Source organism: Crinia signifera, chromosome 2 (genome assembly GCF_055691185.1).
Source record: "Crinia signifera chromosome 2, ASM5569118v1, whole genome shotgun sequence".
Classification (NCBI taxonomy): domain Eukaryota; kingdom Metazoa; phylum Chordata; class Amphibia; order Anura; family Myobatrachidae; genus Crinia; species Crinia signifera.
The window spans coordinates 293,406,302-293,423,733 of record NC_139218.1 but is presented as its reverse complement, the minus strand read 5'-3'; the positions used below and the strand labels follow the sequence as shown (position 1 = coordinate 293,423,733).

The window sequence follows — 17,432 nt, the reverse complement described above, 5'->3', positions numbered from 1 at the left end:
AATACAAACCATTTTGATCCATGAAATATACCCCCAGACTCTCATTTGGCTCAATGAAGCACAGTGGCACTGCTGACCCCCACACACACCCCTTCCTCATGCACTGGACGGGATGTATTAAAATACATTGCCGCCCCTCGCAATAATGTTGATTGCATATGTACTAACATATGCAATCAACATCGCCTCCATGGGCTCTCCTCACTCCATCCATGGCCGGAAGCCTAAGGACCCCGGCGCCTCCTTCTCCCCCATAAAGCCGGAAGGACCTCTGACTGCCTTGCTAGGGGGAAGGGGTCCAGGCTTCCTGGAGGAAGGTAAGCCAGGGGGATGGGCAGCGATAAGAAGCCCATAGGCTTCTATAGGGTTTTGCCCCCCAAAGGTGGAAACATGGCAACCGGGGGTCCTAATACATTTGAAAATGCGGTAAAACCTCGTACACTGGGGGTTTTACCACATTTTGGGCAGGATGCACTAATATCGATGCACATCACCGGCTACCGCAGAGATAATTATCGCATATAAGTGCGTTAAGAGCTGTCCTTTGCGTTGCGCCTGCAATGTGCAGCGGGTCCCCGACGGCTCTTCAGCGTCTCCCCCTCCCTCACTTACCCGGCTACTGAAGATGATGCTGGTCACTGGGGCTGCGGGGCGGGCTCTCCTCCTCCCTGCCCCGGAAGACAATGTATAGTGCAGGGAGGAGGACATCACTGGTCCAGGAAGCACAGCACAGGACAAAAGTGAGGGGGGTCGGCAGGGGTCCGAGGGATGGTCGGCAGGTGTTTGAGGGGGGTGCATAGGCTTCTATGGGGTATCACCAGCTTTTGCTGGCAATACTCCTGCAGTGAAAACCCAGCGTGCGGGTTTCCCAGCATATGAAAATGCGGTAAAAACCCAATAAACCAATTTTCGTTTAGTGCATCCCACCCATTTACATTAGTACATCCCGCCCACTGTGAGGTTTGCACTGTAGCCCATGTGTAATACCTACCACTATTCAGAACTTTCCTTTGTTGCATATGTCATGAGAATGTTTGTCTCACACAAGTCACTGTACTTTATTGTCTCCCACATTGACTATTGCAATTTCATTTTATTGGTCTTCCTTCAACTAAACGTACGCACAAACATTTGAGTGCAGACTGATTTTCCTCGCATATCATTTTTATTCTGCTTCTCCACTCTGTAAGCCCCTGAATTTCTTGCCCTTTTTTTCTAACTGAATTTAGTATCAAATACTACTCAATAAAACTGGCCCAAGTTTCAGCTCTTCCCTTGTCTAATGCTGGCCACACATCGGACCAACTTTCCTCCAACCATCCAACTAGTTGCTTGGATGGAATAAAAATATGGTACTGGATGGGAGCAAAGACAATCAGAAAGGTGCTCACAAACCCAGGAAAATGGACAAAAACTTTCACTCAAAATGTTTATATCAAACAAGTTCAACTACAGTACCGTGTCTGAGCGACAGTTTTTGTCATTTTCTAGATTTTGGGAGCAAATTTCTGAAGTAAATATTACATTTGCTCCCATCCAGTACCATATTTTTATTCCATCCAAGCAACTAGTTGAATGGTTGGAGGAAAGTTGGTCTGATGTGTGGCTAGCATAAGATATTTCCCAATGTGACACATCCATTGTGCTAAAATGCTGCATCTATCTGTATGTGGATTTGCCTCCCTCCCTCATACAAGAACTTAGCAAATTTCTGCACTAACCTTTGATCTCTTATTCAATGATTACAACACCACTACATGGTTTACTCAAAACTTACATTTATTCTTTCTGTGCTAAAATAACTTTGTGATCACCATGGTTGTGTGACTACATTATATGACCTCTAAGAACATTTTCCCATTGCAATAGGGCTGGGCACATATGTATTATGTGGTAATTAAATGCATGCAAGAAACTCCTATTGTCTGACAGGCTGTAAGTGCAGCACTATTACATATTTTGTTTCTCTAGTCATTCATAATCTTGTTTAATTACTGTAAAAATTGTCAGCAGCACTTGTTTTATTGATTATAAATTTTATTTACTGTGTCTCTTGCGGTACTTGTGTATTATAGCGGCGCCCCCGATGTACATCGCGCAATGTTTTTATCGCATCGCATCGCATGCCATGCACCCGATGGCATGCGATGCGATGCGTCGCAATTTTTGCCCCCTATGCGATGAAACATTGTATAAGCACCCTAAAGGGTGCTTTTAAGCACCCTAATGGGTGCTTACAATGTGAAATGCACCCCCACGCCACCCCCCACTATAAACGTGAACCCGAAGCGTGGCAAGCGCAGCGAGCCCGCGAGGGGCAGCGGTACGCGTCCTCTGACCTTTTCATACCCCCACTATCCACATCGGCGTGGAGTTGAGAATAGAAAGTGTGGCGAGCGCAGTGAGCCACCGAGCCCGAAGCGTGGCGAACGCACGCGGATACCTGTGAAGCCCGCGAGGGGACGCCGATACCTGTGAAGGTATCGGCGTCCCCTCGCGGGGCTCGCTGCGCTCGCCACGCTTCAGGCACGGTGGCTCGCTGCGCTCATACCATACCTGTGAAGGTATAGGCGTCTCCTCGCCACGCTTCGGGCACGGTGGCTCGCTGCGCTCATACCATACCTCGCATACCATCGCATGCCTTATGGTATGCGATGCGATGGGCGCCGCTATAATACACAAGTACCGATCTTGCTTTTTTTTTTTATATATATAAATAAATGTTAAAATTGATTAAAGAGAAAGGAGTGAATGTATTTATTTATTTTGGTTGATCCAAAAGCGCTGTTTAAACCACCTACTAATTACTGTATTTGTTCCCAAATTTAAAATAGTATTGAGTGTGCTGTTGCTTTACTGTATAAATAATTGTTAATTCATAAATAAAATGTGTGTTACAGCTTAAGGTCTTGGATCCACTGAGATTAATGACATGCCTTGGGTTTGTTTTTATGCTAGCAATAGGAGATTGGTGATTCATTCATAGTACAATTAATGTAATCATTCACAACTGTTCTGCATTCAATTAATCAGTTCAGTTTTTTTCTGACATATGTACAATATTATACTTGCCTCTGAGCTTTGCCTCAAATCCTCTCTGATAACTATACCTTGCTCTAACATTCATGACCTCTCCAATGGTGCTACCTATCTATGTATTTCCCTATCATGCTTGTCCTGGCTCTCTCCCACTTTCCAGATCTTTCTGAAAATACACACCTTTACCACCCTACAACCCACTATACTGTCCACACTGGGATCACTTGCTACTGTACTTTCACAATCTACCCTCTGAGCAACACATCTTACCACAAGATAAAACGGTCATTTATTTTTTTCAGCTGCGCCAACCACTTTTCCTATTGACTTCAGTATTGCCAATATAGCTCCTCCTACTTCTCTTCTTTATCTCCGTCCTGGTCATTCTAAATAATAATCACACTCTTCTGAAACCTCTTTAATATGACTCACCCTGCAAACCCCACAGCAGTCAACTATGACTTTACAATCAAAATGTGAATATTACCTCCACCTTCTACTGATTCTGGGCCCATTTCTGTTTGTACCACAACTCATATTCTCCCAGCTTCCAGCTCATTGAAGTCTCAAAGACTTCTGAAGTATAAAATAAGTAGAAAAATCGCTGAAATTCCAAATATAATTTGGCAAAATTGTAACTAATATCTCTTATCAGTGGAACTATAATTCTATCCTTTAACCCACAAAGTGCCATACTTACAGTATGTTCACAATATATCTTCAAACAAGATGCAAACAAGACTCAGATTAAAAAACTTGACCATTACAACCCATTTCTGTATTTCCTGCCAATGAAAAGCTTGTACAGCCTCCAAAAATCATTCATTCATTAAGACACCATGCCATTACTCATGTGTAGCGCCATATGGATTGAACTCTGCCTTACATATCTCTACTCCTGTTCCATTTATATTTTGACTTAAAACCACCAGTGAGTGACCAGTGAGTATTATAATATTGCTCCCTCAAAACCTCTCATTTAATTTGTCACACTTCAGCTACAAACTTTTCTACCTCACACTAATGACTGATTTCATCATAAAGGCTTATTCCAACTATTCATAAGAATATACCCCGCCCCCCCCCCTTTACACACACACCTCCGCCACCACCCCCACTCCCACACACAGAGGCATACCTCACATTCCCTCACTGAACATTGCTTTCTTCCTTTTAAATTAGGTATTAAATGTTCCCCATACCTTCTAAATAGTAAGCACCCGAAGAACGAGTTTCCTTTACCTTCTATTTCACATCATTGTCATTCATGTTGGACATAATCCCTGATGTATTGTGCTGTGTAAGATTGTGGCCCAAGGTAAATAAAGGATAATAATCATAGTTAGCTAACATAAGTTTCTAAAATTATTCATTACCCTTTTCCCTTATTTCCACAGAAGTTCTTACTACAAGAAAATACAAGTAACCTCTGAAGCTTTGTAAACGAGAGTTGAAACGATAATGGTGATTTAGAGCACACCACAAGGCATGACCCAGTCTCGGTACACTGAGAGCAAAACCTTGTTTGCTTAAATTATTTGTTTCTTCTGTCTAATGAATGTAATTCTAATGTACAAGTGATAACACTGGCATTTCTTTGAAATGTTGATTTAGTTTAATTATGAAAATCACTAAGGTATTTTCTGGCTGCTGCATCACTCCCTGTACTAAGATTAATCACATCAACATCATTCATTTAATCTTCAAAAAGGAAGCAGTTGTCCACGAGAGCTTTCAAATAGCTTCATTAGTGCAATTTTTTTGACTCAAACACTAAGCTGGCAGGAACTGATTAAGTGTGAGGAAGGTCATTGTATCCCTACACTGCATGTTCTAATTATTTGTTAAATGTAAAGACATTTCATGTTACTTTGCTTGTGTCGATATCACTGTAGCTGAGTTTTGGGCATTTAACAATTCATGAATATCACATGGATTTGGTTATTCTTGCAGTTTCATGTCTAACTTAGCTTAGATTTATGTTATATTTTTAGGAAAGTGATAGAGCCATAGGCTGTAACAAGCAATATATATATATATATATATATATATGTATATATATATGTATGTATGTTTTGCATCACAGCCGCTAATGTAGCTGTATCATAGTTGCCTACCTTTTAGATTTTCTTTCCAGGGGATAAGCCTGGAGATGAGACCTAAATGACAGGGTGGGGATGCAGAGGGGAGGCTGATGTATCTAAGCCCCACCCCCATTCCACAAAATGGCGCAATTTACATGCAGGTCCATGAAGTGGGGGCGGGATTTAAATGCAACGAAATGCTGCACATAATTTTAGCCCCACCCCTCCCCCGGACAGCATGAATTCTGGCATTTGTAGTTGCAGGGAAGGGCGTTGCGGAGGCTCCAAGAAGCTCTGGGAGACTTGGCCACCATCCTGGCCATTCCGGGGGGGTAGGCAAGCATGAGATGCTTTATAGCTGTGTCCATTTGTACTGAATTTTGTATGGATTAAAACATAACCATTTTTTACGTTGTGGTGGGAGAAACTGGGCAGAATAGGGTACTGAATGTAGGTATCCAGGGTTTATCATCTGTTAACTCTTACCATACAAAATAAATTGCCTCTTCAATGTCATGCATTGGCCCATGATCCTGACCATACAACACTACACATATGTTACATATTGGTTGTCTGTTATTTGTCTGTGTGTCTAATATGCATTCAGACACTGTTGGACCAATTTGGACGAAACTGACTTGGGTTGGCTTATTGAGTCTATATTAGGTTCACGTCCACTAAGACCTCCAATCCCAAATGTTGCTCCCTCTTCATGACTGAAGATCAACAGTCGACATGGACACTAAAAAAGTGCACTGCATCCCCTCGCATGGCTCGCTGCACACGCCTGCACACTATTTTAGTCTCCCACCACACCCTAGTAGATGGCAGGGCATAAAATACCACCTGTCAGCACATGTTGGCTCAAAAAAAAAGTGAAGAAACCCAAGTCAACCGTTTGACTGTCGACCTAATGCTTGTGTCGACCTAATGTCCCTGTTGACGTAACCCATGTCGACCTTCAGTGGTCATCCTAATGCTTGTCGACATGACTACAGGTCGACATAATGCCCCCGTCGACCTAACTCATGTGACCTTCAGTCATGTCGACCTTCATGCATGTCGAACTAATGCTTGTTGACCTAGTATTCCATTTCCTTAGCACATGTAAAGAAGCCTTAAATATGGTGTTAGATTAATGTAAATATGACATGTATAAAGTTTATTTAATGTGATTAATGTATACATGATATTTGTATTTGCCATAATTGATGTGTGATTAATGTGCACAGACTAGTGACAATGCTTTGTGTGATTAATGTTTGTGCTTAATATGTAATTAACTTACATGAAAGTAGTGTTTGAGTGTTAGCCAAGTAAAAAGGCCGAAATAGAACCAGTGGTACAGTGTTTGCAGTAATAGAACCAGTGGTACGGTGTATGCAGTAATAGAACCAGTGGAACAGTGTATGCAGTAATAGAAGTAGTGGTACAGGATATGCAGTAATAGAACCAGTGGTACAGTGTATGCAGTAATAGAACCAGTGGTACAGTGTATGCAGTAATAGAAGCAGTGGTACAGTGTATGCAGTAATAGAACCAGTGGTACAGTGTATGCAGTAATAGAAGCAGTGGTACAGTGTATGCAGTAATAGAAGCAGTGGTACAGTATATACAGTAATAGAACCAGTGGTACAGTGTATGCAGTAAAAGAACCAGTGGTACAGTATATGCAGTAATAGAAGCAGTGGTACAGTATATGCAGTAATAGAACCAGTGGTACAGTGTATGCAGTAATAGAAGCAGTGGTACAGTGTATGCAGTAATAGAACCAGTGGTACAGTGTATGTAGTAATAGAACCAGTGGTACAGTGTATGCAGTAATAGAATGAGTGGTACAGTGTATGCAGTAATAGAAGCAGTGGTACAGTGTTTGCAGTAATAGAACCAGTGGTACGGTGTATGCAGTAATAGAACCAGTGGTACAGTGTATGCAGTAATAGAACCAGTGGTACGGTGTATGCAGTAATAGAAGCAGTGGTACAGTGTATGCAGTAATAGAACTAATGGTACAGTGTATGCAGCAATAGAAGCAGTGGTACAGTGTATGCAGTAATAGAAGCAGTGGTACAGTGTATGCAGTAATAGAAGCAGTGGTACAGTGTATGCAGTAATAGAAGCAGTGGTACAGTGTATGCAGTAATAGAACCAATGGTACAGTGTATGCAGTAATAGAACCAGTGGTACAGTGTATGCAGTAATAGAACCAGTGGTACAGTGTATGCAGTAATAGAACCAGTGGTACAGTGTATGCAGTAATAGAAGCAGTGGTACGGTGTATGCAGTAATAGAAGCAGTGGTACAGTGTATGCAGTAATAGAACCAGTGGTACGGTGTATGCAGTAATAGAACCAGTGGTACAGTGTATGCAGTAATAGAACCAGTGGTACGGTGTATGCAGTAATAGAAGCAGTGGTACAGTGTATGCAGTAATAGAACTAATGGTACAGTGTATGCAGCAATAGAAGCAGTGGTACAGTGTATGCAGCAATAGAAGCAGTGGTACAGTGTATGCAGTAATAGAAGCAGTGGTACAGTGTATGCAGTAATAGAAGCAGTGGTACAGTGTATGCAGTAATAGAACCAATGGTACAGTGTATGCAGTAATAGAACCAGTGGTACAGTGTATGCAGTAATAGAACCAGTGGTACAGTGTATGCAGTAATAGAACCAATGGTACAGTGTATGCAGTAATAGAACCAGTGGTACAGTGTATGCAGTAATAGAAGCAGTGGTACAGTGTATGCAGTAATAGAACCAATGGTACAGTGTATGCAGTAATAGAAGCAGTGGTATAGTGTATGCAGTAATAGAAGCAGTGGTACAGTGTATGCAGTAATAGAAGCAGTGGTACAGTGTATGCAGTAATAGAACCAGTGGTACAGTGTATGCAGTAATAGAACCAGTGGTACAGTGTATGCAGTAATAGAATCAGTGGTACAGTGTATGCAGTAATAGAACCAGTGGTACAGTGTATGCAGTAATATAAGCAGTGGTACAGTGTATGCAGTAATAGAAGCAGTGGTACAGTGTATGCTGTAATAGAAGCAGTGGTACAGTGTATGCAGTAATAGAACCAGTGGTACAGTGTATGCAGTAATAGAAGCAGTGGTACAGTGTATGCAGTAATAGAAGCAGTGGTACAGTATATACAGTAATAGAACCAGTGGTACAGTGTATGCAGTAAAAGAACCAGTGGTACAGTATATGCAGTAATAGAAGCAGTGGTACAGTATATGCAGTAATAGAACCAGTGGTACAGTGTATGCAGTAATAGAAGCAGTGGTACAGTGTATGCAGTAATAGAACCAGTGGTACAGTGTATGTAGTAATAGAACCAGTGGTACAGTGTATGCAGTAATAGAATGAGTGGTACAGTGTATGCAGTAATAGAAGCAGTGGTACAGTGTTTGCAGTAATAGAACCAGTGGTACGGTGTATGCAGTAATAGAACCAGTGGTACAGTGTATGCAGTAATAGAACCAGTGGTACGGTGTATGCAGTAATAGAAGCAGTGGTACAGTGTATGCAGTAATAGAACTAATGGTACAGTGTATGCAGCAATAGAAGCAGTGGTACAGTGTATGCAGTAATAGAAGCAGTGGTACAGTGTATGCAGTAATAGAAGCAGTGGTACAGTGTATGCAGTAATAGAAGCAGTGGTACAGTGTATGCAGTAATAGAACCAATGGTACAGTGTATGCAGTAATAGAACCAGTGGTACAGTGTATGCAGTAATAGAACCAGTGGTACAGTGTATGCAGTAATAGAACCAGTGGTACAGTGTATGCAGTAATAGAAGCAGTGGTACAGTGTATGCAGTAATAGAAGCAGTGGTACAGTGTATGCAGTAATAGAACCAGTGGTACGGTGTATGCAGTAATAGAACCAGTGGTACAGTGTATGCAGTAATAGAACCAGTGGTACGGTGTATGCAGTAATAGAAGCAGTGGTACAGTGTATGCAGTAATAGAACTAATGGTACAGTGTATGCAGCAATAGAAGCAGTGGTACAGTGTATGCAGCAATAGAAGCAGTGGTACAGTGTATGCAGTAATAGAAGCAGTGGTACAGTGTATGCAGTAATAGAAGCAGTGGTACAGTGTATGCAGTAATAGAACCAATGGTACAGTGTATGCAGTAATAGAACCAGTGGTACAGTGTATGCAGTAATAGAACCAGTGGTACAGTGTATGCAGTAATAGAACCAATGGTACAGTGTATGCAGTAATAGAACCAGTGGTACAGTGTATGCAGTAATAGAAGCAGTGGTACAGTGTATGCAGTAATAGAACCAATGGTACAGTGTATGCAGTAATAGAAGCAGTGGTATAGTGTATGCAGTAATAGAAGCAGTGGTACAGTGTATGCAGTAATAGAAGCAGTGGTACAGTGTATGCAGTAATAGAACCAGTGGTACAGTGTATGCAGTAATAGAACCAGTGGTACAGTGTATGCAGTAATAGAATCAGCGGTACAGTGTATGCAGTAATAGAACCAGTGGTACAGTGTATGCAGTAATATAAGCAGTGGTACAGTGTATGCAGTAATAGAAGCAGTGGTACAGTGTATGCTGTAATAGAACCAATGGTAGAGTGTATGCTGTAATAGAACCAGTGGTACAGTGTATGCAGTAATAGAAGCAATGGTACAGTGTATGCAGTAATAGAACCAGTGGTACAGTGTATGCACTAATAGAACCAATGGTACAGTGTATGCAGTAATAAAACCAGTGGTACAGTGTATGCAGTAATAGAACCAGTGGTACAGTGTATGCAGTAATAGAACCAGTGGTACAGTGTATGCAGTAATAGAACCAGTGGTACAGTGTATGCAGTAATAGTAGCAGTGGTACAGTGTATGCAGTAATAGAAGCAGTGGTACAGTGTATGCAGTAATAGAACTAATGGTACAGTGTATGCAGCAATAGAAGCAGTGGTACAGTGTATGCAGTAATAGAACCAGTGGTACAGTGTATGCAGTAATAGAAGCAGTGGTACAGTGTATACAGTAATAGAACCAATGGTACAGTATATGCAGTAATAGAAGCAGTGGTACAGTGTATGCAGTAATAGAAGCAGTGGTACAGTGTATGCAGTAATAGAACCAGTGGTACAGTGTAAGCAGTAATAGAACCAATGGTACAGTGTATGCAGTAATAGAACCAGTGGTACAGTTTATGCAGTAATAGAACCAGTGGTACAGTGTATGCAGTAATAGAACCAATGGTACAGTGTATGCAGTAATAGAACCAGTGGTACAGTGTATGCAGTAATAAAACCAGTGGTACAGTGTATGCAGTAATAGAACCAGTGGTACAGTGTATGCAGTAATAGAACCAGTGGTACAGTGTATGCAGTAATAGAACCAGTGGTACAGTGTATGCAGTAATAGAACCAGTGGTACAGTGTATGCAGTAATAGAACCAGTGGTACAGTGTATGCAGTAATAGAAGCAGTGGTATAGTGTATGCAGTAATAGAACCAGTGGTACAGTGTATGCAGTAATAGAAGCAGTGGTACAGTGTATGCAGTAATAGAAGCAGTGGTACAGTGTATGCAGTAATAGAACCAGTGGTACAGTGTATGCAGTAATAGAACCAGTGGTACAGTGTATGCAGTAATAGAACCAGTGGTACAGTGTATGCAGTAATAAAACCAGTGGTACAGTGTATGCAGTAATAGAACCAGTGGTACAGTGTATGCAGTAATAGAACCAGTGGTACAGTGTATGCAGTAATAGAAGCAGTGGTACAGTGTATGCAGTAATAGAACCAGTGGTACAGTGTATGCAGTAATAGAACCAGTGGTACAGTGTATGCAGTAATAAAACCAGTGGTACAGTGTATGCAGTAATAGAACCAGTGGTACAGTGTATGCAGTAATAGAACCAGTGGTACAGTGTACGCAGTAATAGAACCAGTGGTACAGTGTATGCAGTAATAGAACCAGTGGTACAGTGTATGCAGTAATAGAACCAGTGGTACAGTGTATGCAGTAATAAAACCAGTGGTACAGTGTATGCAGTAATAGAACCAGTGGTACAGTGTATGCCGTAATAGAACCAGTGGTACAGTGTATGCAGTAATAGAACCAGTGGTACAGTGTACGCAGTAATAGAACCAGTGGTACAGTGTATGCAGTAATAGAACCAGTGGTACAGTGTATGCAGTAATAGAACCAGTGGTACAGTGTATGCAGTAATAGAACCAGTGGTACAGTGTATGCAGTAATAGAACCAGTGGTACAGTGTATGCAGTAATAAAACCAGTGGTACAGTGTATGCAGTAATAGAACCAGTGGTACAGTGTATGCAGTAATAGAAGCAGTGGTACAGTATATGCAGAAAGCAGTGGTAATTCCATGTGTTATGCATACTGAGATCTGTATTGGGTGGTGGGAGGTATACCTGCTAGATATCATCCCATGGTGCTCATAAAGTCATCCACAACCAAAGTGTAGCTCAATACAATGTTAGCACCAATGTGATATACACACAACATGAAGTATATGGTACCCAACTCTTGTATTGCCCTATAGATTGCAAGCTTGTGAGAAGGGCATTTTACCTCTTTCTCTACATTACTATCCAGTTTTGTTTTATTACTATGTTTGTTACCAATTGTAAAGCACTATACACTATATTATCACTATGCAGTATACTGGCAAAGTTAAGGGTTAGGTCACCCCCAGACACAACAGTCTAAAGTCACCAACCATCACATCATTGTATCCTCTGACCCCTTAATTCCAGGGTTCATTCCAATGCCTCCAGGCCATCAAAGTAATGACAAAAAAAAAAAGAATCACATGGGCTCATCTGGACAGAAGTCTAGAAGGGCTGTCATACAGGAGAGCTTGGTGCGCCACTCTTCAGCTCATAGGCATGTGTTTTGTGGGAAATCCACCACTGATACTTTATTATAAAAAGGATATATTATTATTATTATTATTATTATTATTATTATTATTAGTTGTGTTGATGCCAGGGCCATTGTGGCTAATTCAGACCTGATCGCAGAGCTGCAAATTCTCCCGTGGCCAGTGATCAGGTAGACGTCGCCCTGGCAGAGTGAAATCTGAATGAATTTGTTCGCTGTGCAAATAGATGTGTGCGGCTATACACAGCAGTGCAAATATGTTCAAAACCAATTTGCAAGTTGCTCACCGTCGAATGATTTTTTTATGCTGAGCATCAGTTATCGCAGGCTCAGCGACTTACTCAGCGGCTGCTGCGTAAGTGCCGAGCATTTTTCTTGGCACTCCCATGAAACAGACCGTTACCACCCCCAGACACCTTCTTCCTGCCAATCACCTTGCATAAGGCCAGTGATCCAAAAATGTAGCAGGCTTTCATCACAGGATGTTCTTGCACATTCATACTATGGGGCCAAGGGCGTAACTTCCAAAGGTGCAGGGGTGCATCTGCTATGGGGCCCAGAGCTGAAGGGGGGCCATCTTTACTGTCTAATTAATATGTTTTACATACATTTATCAACATCAGCTGCTAAATAGGGGGCCTTAAACTTCTGCTATGGGGCCTGTGAATATCTGATTATACCCCTGTACAGGGCCATAACCATGTGCAGTCTAACGATAATCTAGAGATCAGGTCTGTATTACACCACTGTATTTGCAACCGTTATCTGAGGCAATTGGTATAGTAAATAACATGTAGGCTTCAATGAGGATTTTGCACCACATTTGCACTTAAAACATATATTTTGTACATAAAACAGGTACTTGCCCTAATTGTTTTAGGAAATCTATGACAATTTTTTTTTCTGGTGGGAAATTAAATCAATGTTCAAATGCTATGAGCTTAATGTCAGATTGGAAAGTAGAGGGTTAAAATGTTTTGCTTGGGTAATTAATCATCATCAAAATATACTATTTGCTGGAAGTGTTCCACTAGCATTTAGATCTCCTTTCAATGATAAAACTATCACGTAAGTAGCACGAATTCAGCACCTGTCAAATAATGTTAGCAAAATAAATAAATATTAATCAATATGTATATGCATAAAAATATCTATAAAAATGTTAAATATTGATAAATTATTTTGTAAATCAATGTTGGTGGTAAGAGCTGGACTGGCCATCTGGTACTTCTGGCAAATGCCAGAGGGGCTGATAGCCAGTCCAGTTATATAGAGACCTGGGATGGCCGTGCGCAGCACAGAATACCAGCGTCTAAGACAAAATATCTGCCTGTAAAATGCCAATTTGTTTTTAGTTAGTCAGTCACAGAATATACTCATTTTTACGAATATAAATGACTCATGACTTATATTACAATTGTAGATAATGTTTAAATAATATTCAACAATTTTCATGTTAACTGGTAAAGAGGATAGCTGTCTTCACAGAACAGTGAGCACTATAATTTCACCTTTTTGACCAATTCTTCACTTCCTTCCATATATCCTCATAAAATATTTAAACCCTGGCGAATGACCACTCAGATGATCCTCGGACTCTTGCAGAATCCCTGATGATGTCATGGAAATGTTAAATCCATTATGCTAAACTGGGACCTCCATCTAATCTGATGTCTTGCCATTCTCATCAGGAGACAGAAAGATATTTTTACATAGGACTTAGTCTAAATTCAAATCTAGAGCATATGCTTCTGCCGTCTGCTACCATCTCAATCAAGACTAATAAATATTTCACAATATTAAACATTCTATTTCCATAAAACTATTTTGCTTTGGAAACTGCATTGGAAGTTTAAAATTAAACATGTAATTAAATAGAAAAAAAATCTGTTTCTCACATCATGGAGTAAATAAGACATACCCACTGCTTCTTGATACTCTAAAGCTCCGTACACACGGGGCGGAGCGGAACTGTGCTGAGCGAGCTGACTTCAGCACAGAACGCTCAGCACACATTGTTGCATACAAGTGATGCACATGCAGTGGGGGATATTCTGGTTTATTCGCAAGGCTGCAAATTTGCAGCCTTGTGAGTCCACCAAACCCTGCCTTGCGAATGGTGGCCTGGTCGAAACCCATTTGCAAGGGCGATTCCCTCGCAGGGCCTGCCAATAGATAATATCCATTCGCAACCTAGTGGGATAAACCCCCATCATTCGATGGTCAGTGACCATCGAATGATGGCAAAGGTGCACGCATATAGAAGTGACTCTCAAGTCACTTACATATGTGTGGATGCTTGGGAGGAAGTGGGCGGGCAGCTGACAACCAGTGATGTCAGCTGGCTGCCCTCCGCACCTGTGTCATAGGGGGCATTTGCATGAGAACATCCAGCGTTCTCATGGGAATGCCCATGACACGCTGGGCGTTCCCATATGCAAATGGCCCGCCCACCGCCGCATGCCCCCTGCCCGCACACTTGGGTGTGTGCGCCCGGCAAACACCCTGTTCACTGTGGCCACATGCACTCTGCACATGCGCAGAAATGCATCTGCGCATACATGGCGGACCGAATGAACCAGAATAACGCACACTTCGTGCTGAGCGGGACTTTGCCGATTGTTTAAAGGCAAAACCCCACGATTTAGCAGGATAGACAGTGTCAGCACTCTCTGCATCGATAGCGACATGTGGGACTGTGCATCGCCTTCGTCCGGGGCCATACACACAGGGCCGGCTCTACCACTAGGCAGCTGCCTAGGGTGCCGGGATCTGGGGGGCGCCACCAAGTCTATAAATCAAAAAATGAAGGATGTCCTTGAGGATCCTTGTTGTACTTAATACTGGTGGTGGCTGTGGAACTTCTAAGACCTCTATACTTTCCCTTGAGTCATACTTCCTACATTGCTGCCCCCTCCGCCTTGTACTCTGTTGTGGGTGGCAAAGGGGAGGGTGCAGAGAACCTCCAGAAAAAGAAGGGATCTTGGCCACCTTCCTGGGGGGGGGGGGGGGGGTCACGGGGATTGGTTGACCACATGATCTAAAAAAAATTGTGTGGGGGATTTTTTTTTGGGGGGGGAGTAGATTGAAGTTTTGCCTAGGGTGCTGAGAAGCCTTGCACCGGCCCTGCATACACATGGAGCGATCTGTGCTTCGTTTCTAAGCGGTGTAGTCAGATCGCTTAGAAATGGGGTTTAAATCGCCCAGTGCAGTGGCGTAACTACCGAGGGTGCAGGGGGTGCAGCTGCTATGGGGCCCGGACTGTCCCAGGGGCCCGCTGCATCCCCTGCACCCTGTCACACCAGACCAGCGAGTGTGCAGAGCAGAGCGCAGGAGCGTGCCGGGGAGGTGTCCGTCATGGAGGGACAAGCCCGCCCTCCTGCTGCAGCGCACAGAATGGTCTCGGCAGTCGGCACTGGAGGGGGAAGGAGTATTGGAGGAGGAGGTGGATTTTGCGGCGAAGCAGCAGCCAATAGGACTGGAGCCAGAAGATGGACGGGGCGGGGGAGCTGTAGGAGAGGAAAGTGAAATTAAGTGCCGGTAATTTTAAATGTTAGGGCAGCAGCGCGGACGGGACTCCGGCGCTCTGCGTTAGAAGCCCCATTCACTGACCTGCAGTTAGTGGATGGGACCTCTGGTGCTCAGCGCTGGAGTCCCATCCGCGCTGCTGCAGCAGTGATAGTTGTAGTTAACACTTTTCTCCCCATCGCTATCTATCTACTGTCACCATCCCTCACTCTCCCCCAATCGCTGTCACCTACTCACCCCATCGCTGGGGGGGGGCCCGGGGGCCCTTGAGGGTACTTTGCTATGGGGCCCATGAGGTTCTTGTTACGCCTCTGGCCCAGTGTGTATGCCTCTTTAATTAACCTTTTAAATATTTGGCAATATTTTGTTATTTCAAGTGCAGCACAAATAGAACATATTTTAATGTATGATTATTAGGTCTATTCTAAAAAGAAAAAGAAAAAATTGGACATTATTTCAGAAATCTATTTCCAATTGGTTATAAACGCACTAAACCAGTTGAATGACAGTCACTGGTCTGCAGTCCCTTTTACTTAAAGTTGTGTCAGTTCAAGAGCTGACATAGAATTACATGGCACAGCAGTTACATCGCATTGAGTTTTCCCTAGGCATTGCCTAGGCATTGCTGGGATGCTAAAGCCCTTTTAGGTAGCATGTTTCATTATTTTCTACAGGAGTGCTGGAACCGCTGTGTTAGCATTCCCAGCAGTCTCATAAAAAACGCTGACCCTGAAAGTAAGACCCCTAATAATAGCATAATCACAGAAATGTGCTGCACTTGTTCTATACTGGAAATAATGAAGCAATGTAAAACATTTTAACGGTTAATTTAGAGGATAATAGTACAGTGTGTGAGACTTACTTATTATTGCATGCAAAGAGAATTTCATTTAATTACATCTTGAATTTAAAGCAGATTGACAAAAATACAAATAGTAATATTAGAGAGTGTAGCAGATGACACATGCATGTGACAGTATTATTAAAGAGTGCAGCAGATGACACATGCACATGATAGTATTATTAGAGAGTGTAGCAGATCAAACATGCACATGACAGTATTATTAGAGAGTGTAGCAGATTGCACATGCATGTGATAGTATTATTAGAGAGTGTAGCAGATTGCACATGCATGTGATAGTATTATTGGAGAGTGTAGCAGATTGCACATGCATGTGATAGTATTATTAGAGTGTAGCATATCACACATGCATGTGATAGTATTATTAGAGTGTAGCATATCACACATGCATGTGATAGTATTATTGGAGAGTGTAGCAGATTGCACATGCATGTGATAGTATTATTAGAGAGTGTAGCAGATCACACATGCATGTAACAGTATTATTAGAGAGTGTAGCAGATTGCACATGCATGTGATAGTATTATTAGAGTGTAGCATATCACACATGCATGTGATAGTATTATTGGAGAGTGTAGCAGATTGCACATGCATGTGATAGTATTATTAGAGAGTGTAGCAGATCACACATGCATGTAACAGTATTATTAGAGAGTGTAGCAGATTGCACATGCATGTGATAGTATTATTAGAGTGTAGCATATCACACATGCATGTGATAGTATTATTGGAGAGTGTAGCAGATTGCACATGCATGTGATAGTATTATTAGAGTGTAGCATATCACACATGCATGTGATAGTATTATTGGAGAGTGTAGCAGATTACACATGCATGTGACAGTACTATTAGAGAGTTTAGCATATCACACACAGGGCCGGCACCACCACTAGGCAGCTCTAGGCATTTGCCTAGGGCGCCGGCACCTGGAGGGCGGCAGTTCGCCCCTCACCCCCAGCGAACTGTGCAAAAAAATTGCTGCCCCGGCGTCCCTGCAGTGCTGAGGCGGTCAGGGGTGTCCGTGCCGTAGGGGTACCTG

The 17,432-nt window shown here is 42.4% G+C and overlaps 2 long non-coding RNA genes across 7 annotated transcripts in view; one reads left to right on the top strand and one right to left on the bottom strand.

Moving 5' to 3' along the window:
• The window catches only part of LOC146057509 (uncharacterized), a 74,002-nt gene that overhangs the window by 36,648 nt on the left and 19,922 nt on the right, over window positions 1–17,432 (bottom strand). The gene's annotated exons all lie outside the window — the stretch shown is intronic.
• The window catches only part of LOC146057508 (uncharacterized), a 292,284-nt gene that overhangs the window by 267,150 nt on the left and 7,702 nt on the right, over window positions 1–17,432 (top strand). For 3 of the 5 annotated variants that reach the window (XR_014469733.1, XR_014469732.1, XR_014469734.1), the window contains one exon: window positions 4,437–4,541. The exons of the other annotated variants lie outside the window; for them this stretch is intronic. This is a non-coding gene — a long non-coding RNA (uncharacterized LOC146057508). The remainder of the gene's footprint in view (window positions 1–4,436; window positions 4,542–17,432) is intronic. 5 annotated transcript variants of the gene reach the window in all.